Raw genomic sequence first — 14636 nt, 5'->3', positions numbered from 1 at the left:
TGTGACAGATAAGAGGACAAAGAACATTTGGGGATGGAGCTGTAAGGGTCACACCCACCCACGCACCCTCCCTGTGACACCTACACCCTCCCAGGACACCCACCAACCCTCCCTGCAACACCCTCACACTCCCACTTGCTTCTGGCGTGACCCGCTGGGGACTGGCAGGCTCCTTTCTTCAGCAAATACAATGTAAGAAAATTGAAAAGATTTTATAGATGGCCACTGATTTTTTTTTCTTTTACAAGAAAGTAATGAGAACTTTAAGAAGAAAAGGTTAAACTTTTTAGCAAGAAAAGATCATTTGTCCGTGGGTGCCTGCTGAACCACCGACTATGCTTGGCACTGACAGTGCCTCGCCTTCTCTTGGCTTTTCTGTTCCACTTTTTGCTGGCAATTGTCTTAAAGAGCTATTAGGAAATCTTGGTGTAACTGTGGAAGTAGCTGTAATTAATGTGCAGCCTTGGTTTGTGTTGGTGCAACGTGCAATGGGCTGGGAGAGGCATAATGAACTGAATTACTTGTAAGATGCTTAAAATGTGTTGGCTTGATCTGTGCAACGTGTAGCACCCTGAAATGAGAGTATAGGCTGTGTTGCAAAGAGCTCAAAACACTTTCAGATGTTCAGAGATGGTCAGAGATCAGATTTTCTTATCAGAAGTATCAAACACCCCCTCCTTCCACCAAAACACAACCTTTTTAAAAACATCTTAACAGGAAAACTATTACTGCTATTGGAGGGCAGAAATGCAAATGTCCTATTTCAAGTTAGTGTTTTAAAATGAAAATTTCCATTTTGGCTTGTTTCCAGTTTTCCCGAGGGGAATGCCAGCATTTTCCCACTTGAACTGCTGACTTCCTTTCAAATAATTTTTAGTTAGGAATAAAATAATTTTTCTTTTGGGACAGTTACAGGGTCAGTGTCACAGGAAAAAAAAAACACTTCGGAGACGCTGGGAGAAATGCCATGTTTCCCCCCTGTGTGCCAACACCACCCTTACTGCATGAGCTACTTTTATCCTTTTACATAAAAGAAAGATGCAAAGGGCAGTGGGTGTGTTGGGGTGTGCAAGACATGTGCAAGCAGTGGCAGAACAAACCATGAGTAACTGGCTTTTAATTGTCTTGGAACTTAAAATCAGATGCTACCCCCAGGGCAACCCCAAGCAAGTCAAGGTGGGATTTCCCAGCTCTGCCTGCTGAGGGAGAGAGCAGCGTAAATGCTTTGAGGCTACTTTGAGGTTTGTTGTACTTCTGCTTCCTTTCATCAGGAGTTGACAGAAGTTTCAAGGTGACATGGAGAGGCCACTCCTGTGGCCTCTTTCTCTTGATGGGCTTCAAGTGGATTCACAGCTGCACAGACGCCACCACGCTTTACAAGCGATGCAGTCCTGCGTGTGTGACTGGGATGTTGCTGTCAGCTTTGGAGGAGGGTACCACTTATCACTGTTATTCTCTATAGGGAGCCTGAAAGCTCCTCAGATCTTCTGTAGCTGAATAAAATGCACATCCAGCTGCAAACTTAATTCTTTTCCTTTCTCTCTGACCATCAGGAGCAGTGTGCTATAGGTAGGTAAGCCCCAATGCCTTTTAACGTAATTTTATTTGAGACTGCGGTATTTAAAGCTTTCTGTTAATAATAATGAAAAGCCCGCTTAATTAATAGAGCTTGTAACAGTGACACTGGCATACAGAGCAAAATTTGACAAGAGAAATTACTTCTGCAGAAACATAACAATGAACCTGTGTGCGGATCACAATACCGATAGGCATAATGTGCTGCTTCTGGTTTCAATTTGCAGGTTTGACCTTTCACCAAAAATGAATTTTAAGAGGCAGTTGACTTAAATAATCGGTATGTGTTCAAATCGATACGATAACCTGATGGCCAAGTGGTTAAAATAATTGAGGTGTGTGAAAGGGTTTTGAAAAGATTTTCAGATTCAGATCAGAAGGATATTTGTGGAGATCAGAGCTCAGTTCTGTGGCTGTGTTATCACTAAAGGACCGTGTACAGCCATTGCTTTGGCAAAACTACTCTTTTACCTCCTGGAGCCCTCTCAGCAGGGTGAGTGCCTCTCCCAGCCCCACAGAAACAGGTGGCAGTGCCCACTCCTGCTCTCGTGCAGGGGTTATGGAGATGAGGAGGATGCTGTGCTCTCTGGATTGCCATGGGAGGGAGAATCCAGGTGCACATACACCCCGGTGTAAGTTAGAACCACCTGGGGGATGCTGTAGCGGACACGCTGCTCTCAGCCCCTGCAGCTGCCCCGAGCTGGCCACACGCAGGGGTTTCAGTCCTGCAAGTAATGCCCGTGTGAGCTCAGTGAGCTCACATTTTGCATGTGCAGAGCAAAGACATGGTTTGCAGAGCATCTGTACTGCAGTGGTCCACGAGAAGGTTCCCTTTGATTGTAAAGCACGGCTATTACTGTGGCTTTCATTTATAATGTATGGATAAGAGTAGGGGATGCCTCGTCACACCACAGCAGCGAGTGCCGACAGGTGTGTAGTGTTGGAGACTGCTGAGGACCTGTTCTCTCTTCTGAAAGTAATGCAAACTAATTTAACTCTGCACATTAAAAACAGGGGCTGGAAAGTGAAGGGCAAGACAGCACACCATGCTTCAAGATCACATTCTGATGGGTTGTGGCTGCTAACCAGCCCCGCGGGCCCCCGTGGCCGGGTGGCGATGCCGAGCTCTGCTCCTTCTGCCTCCCCCACCCTGGCTGCAGCAGGGGCTTTCTGCATGGGACAGTTTTGCAGGTGATTTATGAGGCAGAGTAGACTCCGGGTTGTTCTTCCGTTGCTGACCTGGCTGTACAGATGGAGCAGCAGTGCTGGTTTCTCATCGGTGGCATAGGCAGATATGCTTCAGTGACACCCTGCTGCTGAAGTGCAGAGTGAGATACAGATGCTTTTATTACATCTATACCCACATATCATGGGGTTTTTTTGGCAGAAGATGTGTGCTTTGCTGTTGAATCTACCCCTAATGTTTTTGTATTCCTACCATATAGAAAAATTTGTTTCTTTGTCCAGAAAGAAAAAAAAAAACCAACAAAACACCAGAAGTATTTCCATTTGGACACTCTATCAGCCCTTGCCTCTGGGTTGACCTCTCCTCTTTCTCCCATGAAGGAACACAAATGATATGTCATAGAAGTCACACATTCCCTCCCTGGGCAATCCAGGAGACTGGGGTAAGTGCTTTCAGCTGGAGAAGATGGGCTTGGTTTGGTGCATTGAATCCAGGCCACCTGAAAATTGTAAAAGGCCACGAGTTCATAAAAGGCTTTTCCCCACATCAGAGGGGTGATGGTGGGTGAGGAGCTCAGGTTGGAGGTTTTCAGGATGAAGAGCCTTTGCAAAGAAGGGGGATGGCTGTGGGAAGACGGAGCTGCCTGGGAGCCTGGATGGTAGGTTATAGTGGTGACTGCTCTGGTTTTGTTTGTGCTGGAAACAGCTGCTTTGCTTTGGGGCTCAATCTCTTGTTGTGGGGAGCTGAGGAGCAGGAAAGGGCTTGTCTTTGGGCAAACCAAGCAAGAAAACAAACCTATTTAAATATGATGAAGTTCTCTGGTCTTTCAGGGTGCGTGCCTGGGGGGATGGGGCTGCGCCAGTGTGAACTTTTGTGGTTCAAGCATCTTTTGGTAGAGCTGCTCCATTGGTGCCAGGGAAGTCGAATGTTGACCTGAGTTTGTAATGAGCACCCAAGAGAGATTTTCACATATCATGTGCAGCCCTGACTCTGTTGGTAGGTGGCAATGTAGTCTGTGTCCTGGCACAGTTTCTCTTCTGATTTGCATTTATAGCAGGAAGAGATGGCTGAGCTGTGGAGCTGTTAATATGCTTGGCTTGGGGCAGGGGGGCTGGAAGCAGAAGGGCTGTGGATTCTGGGTGTTGCATTTATAATAAATGCTGCCTTCTTTGTGTTTTACCTGTCTGTTTCTCTTTGGCTGCAGAGAGATGACTTTTGTGGAATGTATGGATGCGTGTTTCAGCTGATCAGGAAAGATTATAAAAAAAATAGCAAACACCAAAATCTAGGAGGTTTTGCTGTTGGCTAAGACTATGTGATGAAGCCAACAGGTGCCCTTGGGGCAGGTCGGGTGAGCTGCCTTGCAGCGCTTTGTGTCTGTGCTGAGGCTGGCTGTGCCTGGGAGCGGGTGGCCCAGGAGAGGACCGTGGTGTTGCTGGGGACCACAGGCTCTGCAGCGTGCGCTGCTGATGTGCACGAGGGCAGCACGGAGAAATCCCGCATCTCCTGGGAGCAGCCGAGCATGCCACAGTGGGCGCTTCCTGTCAGCAGGCATCTCAGTCCCAGTGGACCAGCCTCGTTCAAGCAGAATTTTGCTGCATCTTCTGAAGCTAAATTTGAGACTCTTTGCAAAGAGTCGCCCCTATTTTTAGCTCAGATCAGTTCCTCAGTCTGGTTTTGCTGGGCAGCTGCATGTGCAGCTGTACTGGGGTGGTGGAGGGAGCAGCACAGGGCAGGGTAGGGATCAGCAGGGAGGTCCCTGTGGCTGTGCCCAGTTTGTGTGTGGGGTCTGAGCTCATCTTGGGTTTGAAGTGGGGGGGAAGGGTGATAAATTTAGCCTCTGGAGCTGGTCTGACCCTGGGTAGCTGCTGCAGCTCTGCCACGTCACTAGGGATTTTCTGCTGTCCCCATGGCTGGCACCAGTGTTTCTGTTCACCCGAAACTGGGAAGGCTCAGTCCCACCTGGGAAACCAGTGTTTTAAGTGCAAGTAGGCTGGCTCAGTGGTGGTGTAACCCAGCTCCAATGGTGTACATCCAGAACGCAGCCTCTGACTTGGCTGGATGTGCAGCAAGCTGAGGCTGAGCAGCATCTGGCTCCGAAAGAGATTTCCGTCCTCTTTCATCTGCTCTTGGTCTCAGAATTAGACTCTGATAACGTTGATGTGACTGTTCAATCTACTTGTCGTCTGTATTTTAGAAAATACTTCATGCTTTTAAGATTCTTCTCTTTACTGATGAAGGCAGGCAGGAGCTGAAGGACTGTGAGGAGAAAGACATGTTTTGCACAAGCTTTTTTTTTTTTTTTAAGAAGTTGTATATTCTGCAGAATAGAAAACATTTTTAGCTGTTATTTCCTCTCAAAATGGAATGGCTGCCAGCTCAAATATTTTTGTGGTGCTTCTGTAAATAAGGTTCACAGGTACAACTGATACAGCAATCTGTCATCGTGCCCAGTGGCTGCTCCACTCCGTGACTACAATTTGATCCTGATGTAGAATAACTTCTTTAATATATAGGGGAAATAATCATAGCTTGTTTTCCCAGGATATCCCTTCTCTGGAAAGATAAACTAAATCCTTCTGTCAAACCATGTTTCCGCTTAATTAATGCATGCTGCAGACCCTTCGGTAGAGTTGCAGTTCCCAGGCGTGACAAAGATGAACACAGCAGTAGATGGCAGATGGGTCTGACACGGATAGAAAGGCATAGGGGAAAATTTACCCTTTTCTCTTTGCGTAACTGGACAACCTCAGCAGTGCATCCGTTGTAATGCTGCCGAGATAATCTATCTTCTACAGCCTGAAATCTGATAGGATTGGAGACTGACAGCGTGGAAAATAGAAACTGTCTTGGTGCTGAGCAGGTTGGCAGGGAAACCTCTTCCTGGGGGGTGGGATTGACAGCGTGGTAAAACCAATTACTGTGGACCCCGGCCTCAGCTTGCCAGGGCTGTGCTTGTGCAGACAACGCTACGGATTGCGATGGCTCCGCTTGTGCTCAGGTGAGCAGTTGCCATATGTTGAGGGTTGCAGCTTTCAGGGCTTTTGCAGTATTGAACTGCTGTGTGGAAGTCACTTTTCATAAAATGCTATACATTATGTACTCAAGCTGTTCTCCAGTGCTAAAGCAATGCCTGGAGGAACAGTGCCTTCTGGAAACATCATTTCGCTCCTACATCTTCTGGAAAGTTCATTGCTGCCTTGACAAAATTCAGTTTTTATTAAAGATGATTAATGTCTGTGAATTTAATCAGGGCATATTCACACGGCGGCAGCTTTACTATAATAGCTTGATTTTAAACAGCTTGTGTCCTGATGTGTGAGGTGCGTTATATTATTTGACAGCGGTGACATTTATATTTGTAATTACTAAATGGTGACAATCCATTGGAAAGCCTGCCCCACTTGAGGGAATGAAATGGATGGAAATGCACTGCACCGAAAAGCACAAAGTGTCACAATACATCAACGCATCCCAAGATTAAAAAAGCCAGGGACATTCTCCTGCCAACAAAAGCACATACATGTTACATACATGTTCCCAATAAATTGCTGAGTTCTAATTATTTCTTTTGTATTCACAAACTACTCTCTTCCCGCTTGTTACCTGACACAGTTGCCTCTTTGCTTCATAACACAGGAGCATCTCAGATGTCATGCCTAGGGCTCATGGGCCTCTTGGGGTTTGATTAACAGAATACTGAAAAATTGCAGAAGTCTAGCTGGAATAGAGAACCCAAATCTGATATAAATCTTGATAAACTGGTCAGGAAAAAACATGTTTGAAGCTGCTGTTTTTAAAGTGTCAAGGTGTAGGATAAACTTATCAGGTGGTACAAGCTATTTTGAAAGTGGCCTTAGACTATGAACAGTTTGCAAATATGATCCCTCCCCGTGCAAGAGGAAATTCAGTATTTATCAAAGTGCCTGGGAAAGTGGGGTAGTAGGGAAAGGAGATATCCTCAGGCCTGCTGGTAATTAGTAGTACTTATGTCCTAGTTAACAAGAGCTGTTGGATGAGATTGCTACCCAGATCGTGCAGATGTAGTAAGAACAGAGAGCTCTAAATGAATTTTGTAATTAAGATGGTTTATGTCACCTGCTGGGATGCCTGGTGACGTGGCTGTGCTTGTCCTTCTCCTGATGCCAATCTCCTTTTTTTTCATCTGCGTGGTCTATTAGAGCACTTCCAGCCCAGTTTGGGTCTCTGTCCTGGCCATACAGCAACCCACAGGAGAAAAATAGACCTTGTTGGACCTGTACAACATGCAGAAGCCTCCTGCAGAGCTAGTCCTCTGGAAGATCTAACACTTCTTCCTTTCCAGCCAGCCCTGAAACAGCCTCTGAGATGGTGCTCAGCTGGAGGCTGAGCATCTGGCTTTGGTCCAAGCAAAGTGGAAAGGACCTGGGGACCAGATACATCCAGCATCATGTGGGAGAGGCTTTTCCATATTAGCTGGATTATTAAGGCAAGACACCAAGATCTAGAGCTATCCCAGGTCATTGCAGGATCTGACCTCAGAGCAGGTGGGAGACACTGGAGCATGGACAGTCCTGCCTGGTGGCTGGAGCAAGGTTGCATATGAGACTACAGATGGAAAACACCTGGGATGCAGGGGCCAGTGCACAGACAACACAGAGTGCTGGTTGCGGGGAAGATTGATGAGAATCCTAAACCAGGGACCTCAGGAAAAGCAGATCACAAGTGTCCCATACTGGAGGAAAGGGTTTGCCTTCAGGGTCTCCTTGCAGTCTCCCAGGCTGCTCTCCAGCAGCTCGTGCTATCTGGGGGCTTTCCAGGAGCTCCTACATGTTAACTAATAGCAGAGAAAGATGGTGCCCTGACCGGCAGGTGGCTGGAGAGACAGGCTCTGCAAGAAAGATGCAGCAGAAGGTTTGCTACCCTCCCAAGCTTTCAAAAAGCTTGCCCCGGCAGGGAAGCCACCTCGCCTGGCTCTGGAAGAGCTGCTGGCCCCAAGGAGACTGCTGCGGTGGGTGCTGCAGCTCAGGCAGGGGGACCCCATTACTTTATGGAGGGCACGGAGTGTTGTGCTGGGGCTGCCTGCCCCTGTGCCACCCTTACAGCCTCTGCTGCCTGCACGGTGCTGCTGCTCTGAGCAGCTGGGGTAGGTGCTGCTGCTTCTCAGGACTCTGATACATCCACCTTTTGTGGATGAGTGATTCTGCCAGGAAGAGAGCCTGTAAATATAGATTAAGCTAGCGTGGTGCACAAGGGAGCTGGGTTTGCCTAGCTGTAATGGTGTACACCCGTCTTCGTGGTGTCTCAGTAGATATGAGCAGAGTCTTGTTTTTTTGCAAAGCTTCAGTTGCTGAACAGGTTTTGCTGTAAACAAGTCTTGTGACTTCCTCAAGTTTGTGCTGCACCTGGATTTTTTTTTTCTGATAGTCATAATTGATATTTTCTCTTTCCTTGTGTATTGGATTTATCCTTTGCAGGTGCTAATTTATACTGATTGCAGCTCATCAGTTGTGCATCTTGTCTGCCACAGGGTATCTTATACTTTCTGATTTTCTGAAGGAAATATGTATTGACAGCTCTCAATGAATTCCACAATACAGGAGGTGCATGCAGTGCTGAATCCTTCCAGAACAGCAGGTACCAGATAGCCCCTGGCAATGCTAGTGGGTTTATACTCAAGTAAATGTTTCATTATATTAATCTAACAATGGCAAAAGTAGCATAAGACTTATGATAGTCCTCTTCGTCAAAATAAAAACACTATCAAAAATAAGTGACCTATCTGTCATCTTGCCATGGGTTCTTCAGTAGATAGCAAAACCTGTCCTTTAGATAAAGACTGAAGTCCTCTTCTCCAAGTGGTTTTCTACATTTTTTTAATCAAACTTTGCTTTCAAGAATGATCTATAAAGTCTACAGTATTTATGTAAAAAGAGGTTCATAATTCAAAATGAAGAAATGAAATATTTAGGTAAGATTAATTCAGAAAACATCACTGCTTTAGCTGTATAATCATTCATCTTATGACATGGACGTATTTATTTGTGTATGAACTTTTCCTTTGAAAAAATCTAGTTCCATTGCAGCTTAAAGTATTGAAGGGGGAGAGAGAGAACAAGTTTTGGATAGGAACAATATGGGAATAGAAGCTGATGGCATTTAAACAAAAGGTAAAATGCCATATGTCTGGCACAGGAACAAAAAATAATCAAAACTGCTAAATTTTGAAGGTGGTCCCTGGCCATATGTACCTTCTTTGTGCAGCTCTACAAGTTGCTGGCCGAGATGTGCCTGTGGAGGCAGCAAGGCAGTGCAGTCACATTGCCTTTCTCAGTCTGGGGGAGATGCTCTGGTGGTCCTTTTCATCCTGGGATAGGCTAAACTTTTTAGGTAAGAACTACCTAAAGGGCATCTTTGCAGCAAAGTCATGATCTCTTCATTACTTCACTTTGGTACCTGGTGAGTCTTTCCATCCCATGGGTGCTGAAGCCCTGTGCTCCTGTGCCATTTGAGGCTGTGGCCCCTGCAGAGCTCACGTGGACCCACCCTGCTGGGCAGTTGCCACCTTCAGCGAGCATCAGCATGTGCCTCGCTCTGCCTGCGACGCTGCCAAACGCTGCCATGGATCGCACACGGCTGGCTTTATTAGATGAAATTAAATCCCGAATGTCCTGAGGCTGAGAGATATTTTGCTTACTTGTCTACAGTATTTCCAGACCTAAAGCCTGATTGCTCTTGTGGCAACCTTGAACTTTTGTGGTTTCTCATCATCCAGCTGAAATGATTCAGTCTGGCAGGAGGCTGGTGAGGCACTGAGCTGCTTATGAATGCATAGCTTGTATCAATAAGGGAAATTATTTAATTCCTCAAAACCATGCAACGTGTCAGTTTTGCCACAGTTTAGTCAGCTCTTTGATATCTCGTTGGTTTTTTATAGTTGAAATTGTCTTAAAATGCAATGTGGAATTTATACCCTGCCCAATTTTGGCAGACTGGTGGTACACAGGCTGAGCTTGAGGTCTGAGTGGGGTGAGTGACTGACAGGGATCAGTAATCCTTCAAGTGCAAGGTCCTGTGAATCTTGCTGGGAAATAGATATGAGGTAGAAAGGTTTCACTGAGCAACTTGATGTGTAAAATCAAAATCCACCCTGATTTCAAGAAGGTGGAGCCATGTGGATCTTCCACATGTTGAATTCCCATCTTGGGACAATTAACTCAAAACAGGGCTTCAGAAGCGTACAGGGTCATGGGGCTAACAAGGATCAGCTGGCATGCTGATCTCAAGTAACTATGGAATAAATCTCTAGTCCAGAAGATGCACAGAATATCTGTCTTGTATCTGTACAGGTCTGGGGACTGAAGTACAGCAGGTCTTGCAGGTTATGCAAGCTTCAAAGCTAGCTGTTCTCTTGTGCTGCTGACAACTGTCTGGTATGCAGCCCTGCCCTTTTACAGGCAATTTTGGACTAGGCTGAGGAAGCTGGGTAAATCCAGAGGATGCCAGCTTCTCTGGCTTAAACACCTTGTAGTGCTTGAGTTTGCCTGTTGTCTACAGGAGGTCCTCTAAATGCAGGTTACCAAAAGGAAAAATTAGTGTATTATTCTTGACTGTCTCAAAGCTTGACTTGCCTTTATGCTGTGCTTACTACTGCCCCAGAAAATGTATGATATCTGTAACAACTTGGATTTAAACAGGGCAGTAAGAGCTATCATGGTAATATCGTTGCTCTCCAACCATGTTCAGTGAGATCTGAGAACTCCTGTTTCCCTCTGCATTACCTACTGCCATCTGCTTCAGTGCATTGGAAATTAAAGGTATCTGTGTCTCCAGGGCCTTATAAGATTTTAGCCTTTGAGGATAATGATAGCTAAAGCATTTTATGGGCAAAAATTTCTCTTCCCTGTCTTGTGCTGTCTGCTCTTCTCTGTACTATGGTGCCACCTCCTGCTCCCCAAGTAATCTGGATGAGACGAAGGATGAAGGGGGGTGATTAGCTGAGCTTTGCTGTATTCAGAGCAATTTAAAAAGAAAGTGGAGATCCTGTAAAATAGCAATGCAGTTAGTGCTGTTAGGATATCCCTCCAAGAGCGAGTGGTGGTGATGGAGCTGCTGAATTATGGCGATGGGCTGGTTTGCGGTGGCTGGGGTGGCGATGCTGGTGGGTGCTGGCACTGGGTGTGGGTTGTGTGGCCAGAGCCTGGGGTATGCTGAGGAAGGTAATCAAGATGGTAACGGGGGAGCTGAAAGAGGGAGGGAAGGCATCATAGCAGCTGGGATGAATGCCATGCAAAGACACGTGAGGGGATGGACCAGGGCACTGGAAAAAGGAGAACTGTTCCTCCTGTCCTGCTGATGAGCAGCAATTGCACAAGCCCTGAACTATCATTGTGTGCTGGGGATGCTGTGCTGAACTACAAACCCAGCTGAGACTTGCTCATTCTAGCTTTGCATGGTTTTGTTCCCACTTTCGACAGCGAAGCAGTTGTACAGAGCATGAAAGCAAATGAGCTCTCGGGTGCTGTGTTTCTCTCTGATTTATCCTTAGAAAAGAGCATCCTGATGTCAGTCTCACAGGGGAAGCAGCTGAAGCCAGTTGGCTGTACTTACAGCTCGTGGTGCTCTGCAGCGAGTCTGACCTCTGCTCCATGGCAAAACCCTTTTGTGATGCAGAATGGTACTGGAGTGGAGATAAATTAAAGGCCTGAGGGTTTTATTAGACTAAGTATGAATGATAAAATTGCACTGGCGTTCCTGCAGTTGTATAATTTAACATAAGATTCAATTAGTTTTATCCTGCCCCTAAATTTTTAATTTTTCAATATGTAAAGCTTGCTTCCCCCCTTCCTCTTCTGAAAAACTTGCAATTGCTTCATGGAAATATTCAGTGATGAGAAGACTGAAAAATATGAACAGCTTTGCAGATGCTGCTGGGGCTTTTGGTGTTCACACAAATCGCTGTGTGGGGTCAGGGAAAAAAGGAAGCAGTTTGAGTGTCTGGGTTTGAGGAAGAATCCCCCCTGTTCAGGGAGCTTGCAAGCAGGTGCTGCTGCTGGGATGTGCTCAGACAGCCTCCTGGGGGAAAGACACTCATCAGTGAAGGGGTAAAACAAGGCTGATGTAGACATTGCTGTCGAAGTAAGAGCAATTGAAGTCCATATCAGGCTGCTACTACCTGTGCCACTGTGTCAGCTTCTCTACAAGATAAGATGCCTTTTAATGGGAGATGCTTATTTCTCCCTCTCCTCCTATGGGGAAGCTTTTCCAGGGTTGCCCTCATCTAACACTTAGACATTTAACCAGTGAGTTTGTGCTGGAAATTAAGTGCAAAAATTCCTCTTGTGCCATAACTACTTTTTTTGTCTTGCACGTTGTTGTTGGAGGCAGAGATCACCCCAGCTCTCAGGGCTCTCAATGTAAAAGCAGGCAGGGCCTGATGCTGGTAATCTCCCTGATCTATTCAAAGCTGTAATCGTACCCCTGGTCTTTCATTTGCAAACCAATATGAGCTGGTTTTAATCTCCTTTGTGAGATTAACTAAACATCTCTGGTTCTTTGTACCTGTTCCAGTCTGAATTAGATCTTTCCTGAATTGGGATGCCTGGGCTTGTTGTGTTTTTCAGATCCCCTACCTGCTGCCTGAGCATGACACTAATCTTCAGCTTCTCCTGAGCAGACCTTCTGTAATAATTGCATAAACTCATTAGCCTCTCCTGTGGCCCAGTCATATCATCGCCTTGTTCTATCAACAAATACGCAAAGGTTGTCATCTTCCTGGGGGGGGACTATCTGTTACACTCAAATAAAACCTGTCTTTTTGGTGGGCTATAATTTTTCCTGTCCCTATTTCAATGATTCAATGATTTCAATGAATACACGGTGGTTTCAGGATCTCTGCAGGCAGGTGGGAGACTTGCAGCCAATCAGTACCATGTGTCTGAGAAGCAACTCTAGCAACTAGGAGGGTGAAGGATATCGGGCCAGATTTGTCCGTATTGCCCAGCAATTCTGATGCCTCACTGGCATGTCAAAGCAGCTGTGTTAAGGTTAGTTCTGGGTGCCATGCACAGTAAGAGATTGAAGGCTTACTCTGGAGATGCTGGGAAGATGCCTCCATGAAGATGCTTTTTCTGTCCCTGTGGGGGTATTTCTACAGACCCTGTAGGTTTCTGGAGGGAATGTTGGCGTGGGCTTCTCAGCCTTTTTTTTTTTTTTTTTTTTTTCTACCTGGTTTAGGAAATGGCTGGTTACCTGAAACAGGAATTTGAATGCCTGTAGTTGGATCTGGTTTTACTGTTGTTAACTACCTTTGACTGCCTGGAGACTGTGCTGTTGTCTTTTTGAGAAGAAAAATCCAAAGGTGTTTCAGTCTCTTGTCAGGAAGACTTTAGAGGAGGCATCATCATGACCTTAGGGAGCTATGTGGAGCTGTTGGAGTTTGCATGGTCCAGTCTGCCCCTCTGCACTTCAAGCTCACACAATTTAAAGGTATTTAAATAATAACTATGGCAGTTCTCCCGCATAGTCAAATGAAAAGCAAATATGTTATATAGTCATCCTTGGTGAACAGTAGTACTGAGTGGTGCTTAATAGGTCAGGTTGCCTCAAGCACCCAAAATTCACTCATAGCAAGCTACAGTTGTTTTTTTTTTTTTTTTTCTTGCACTGGATGAAGTAATGCATAGGACATCATCTTTAATTATCAGGTCAATTCCTAGGAAAGAAAATCTTCTCAAACTCTAAATTTATCTTCAATTGATTAGATAACACTGGTATGTTGAGTATAAAGACCACTTCAGCCTTAATATATCCCAGAGAAAAAGAGACAGTTCTTAATTTTCCAGTTGGCTATGTAGAATTTGTTGAAGCCAGATTCTGTGAAAACTGGCTCACCCGAAAGAGCTTCCAGTCAGTCACCTTGTGCCTTAACAAAGGGCCTGGGTAAAGCAGGGGACGAGCACTGGCAACATGAATGGCTGAGTGTGGTAGGTGGTTTGAAAATTACTTATTAAAGGAATTGTTAGTGCCCTTGTGAGTGATACAGCTGCTTTAGGGCATTCAGTGCTGCTCAGAAGGGAGACCTTGGTATCAGCAGCAGGATATACTATTTCAGCCAGGACATGTGTGTTTTGAATCTGCAAATTACTTTAACTCAGGGTTTATTCATGGTCTTAAGATAAATGTATTGCTTTTGGTTTTTGTGTTGCTGTCTAGCCACCAAAAAAATGCAGTGGGCGCTGTGCAAAGTGCCTGGTCCTTGTCAGCGATGTGAAGACCCCCAGGTGTCATAGTCCATAATTTCCAGAGTCAATCCATGCAAGATGGAGCTGCTCAGAGCACAGTATGAGGCACAGCTGTTCTGGTGGGCTTTCATTTACAAATAAAGACCATTTTTATTGACTTTAGTGAATGGTGTCATTCCTTAATGAAGCAATTATCTTACCAGAAATGTGAATGTGTGAGTTCCTCACAATTTTTTGTGGATGTCTTGCTATAAATTGGCTTTATATTGCCATTGACTAAAGCTGGTCCCAGTATAGAGGGAACTAGTGAGGGTGTTGTGGAAGGAGAGTGGGGTGCTTTATGTATGGAGATGATGCATCCACCTTCCAGCTGCTGTTCTTGATTTTTGTGCTGTGCAGGGCCGTGGTATTTGTATAGCAGTCCTTTCAATATTTGTTAAAGCTATCTACAATACTGGGTAGGGCTTCTTTTTCTGTTGAAATAGAGCTAGTGAATGTATGCACAGAGATGTTTCCAATAGGATTATTTTATAAAGCAGAAAATAAACTAGCGCTGTCTGGCTTGAAAAATATACTGGATTTTTCTTGAATTCCTACTGAATATAGAAATTAAGGCTGTTCTCAAAAAGATTCTCCCACCCCACCGCCTTCTC

The 14636-nt window shown here is 45.4% G+C and overlaps 1 long non-coding RNA gene across 2 annotated transcripts in view; it reads right to left on the bottom strand.

Moving 5' to 3' along the window:
* Window positions 1–1562: 1562 nt before the first annotated feature.
* Window positions 1563–14636, bottom strand: part of LOC308067392 — a 55744-nt gene continuing 42670 nt past the window's right edge. For both annotated transcript variants that reach the window (XR_013929582.1, XR_013929583.1), the window contains one exon: window positions 1563–14630. This is a non-coding gene — a long non-coding RNA (uncharacterized lncRNA). The remainder of the gene's footprint in view (window positions 14631–14636) is intronic.

This window comes from Falco punctatus, assembly GCF_963210335.1.
Source record: "Falco punctatus genome assembly, chromosome: 7".
NCBI classification, from domain to species: domain Eukaryota; kingdom Metazoa; phylum Chordata; class Aves; order Falconiformes; family Falconidae; genus Falco; species Falco punctatus.
Note: the sequence above shows the minus strand (reverse complement) of the source record. Positions and strands in the feature narration are given on the sequence as shown.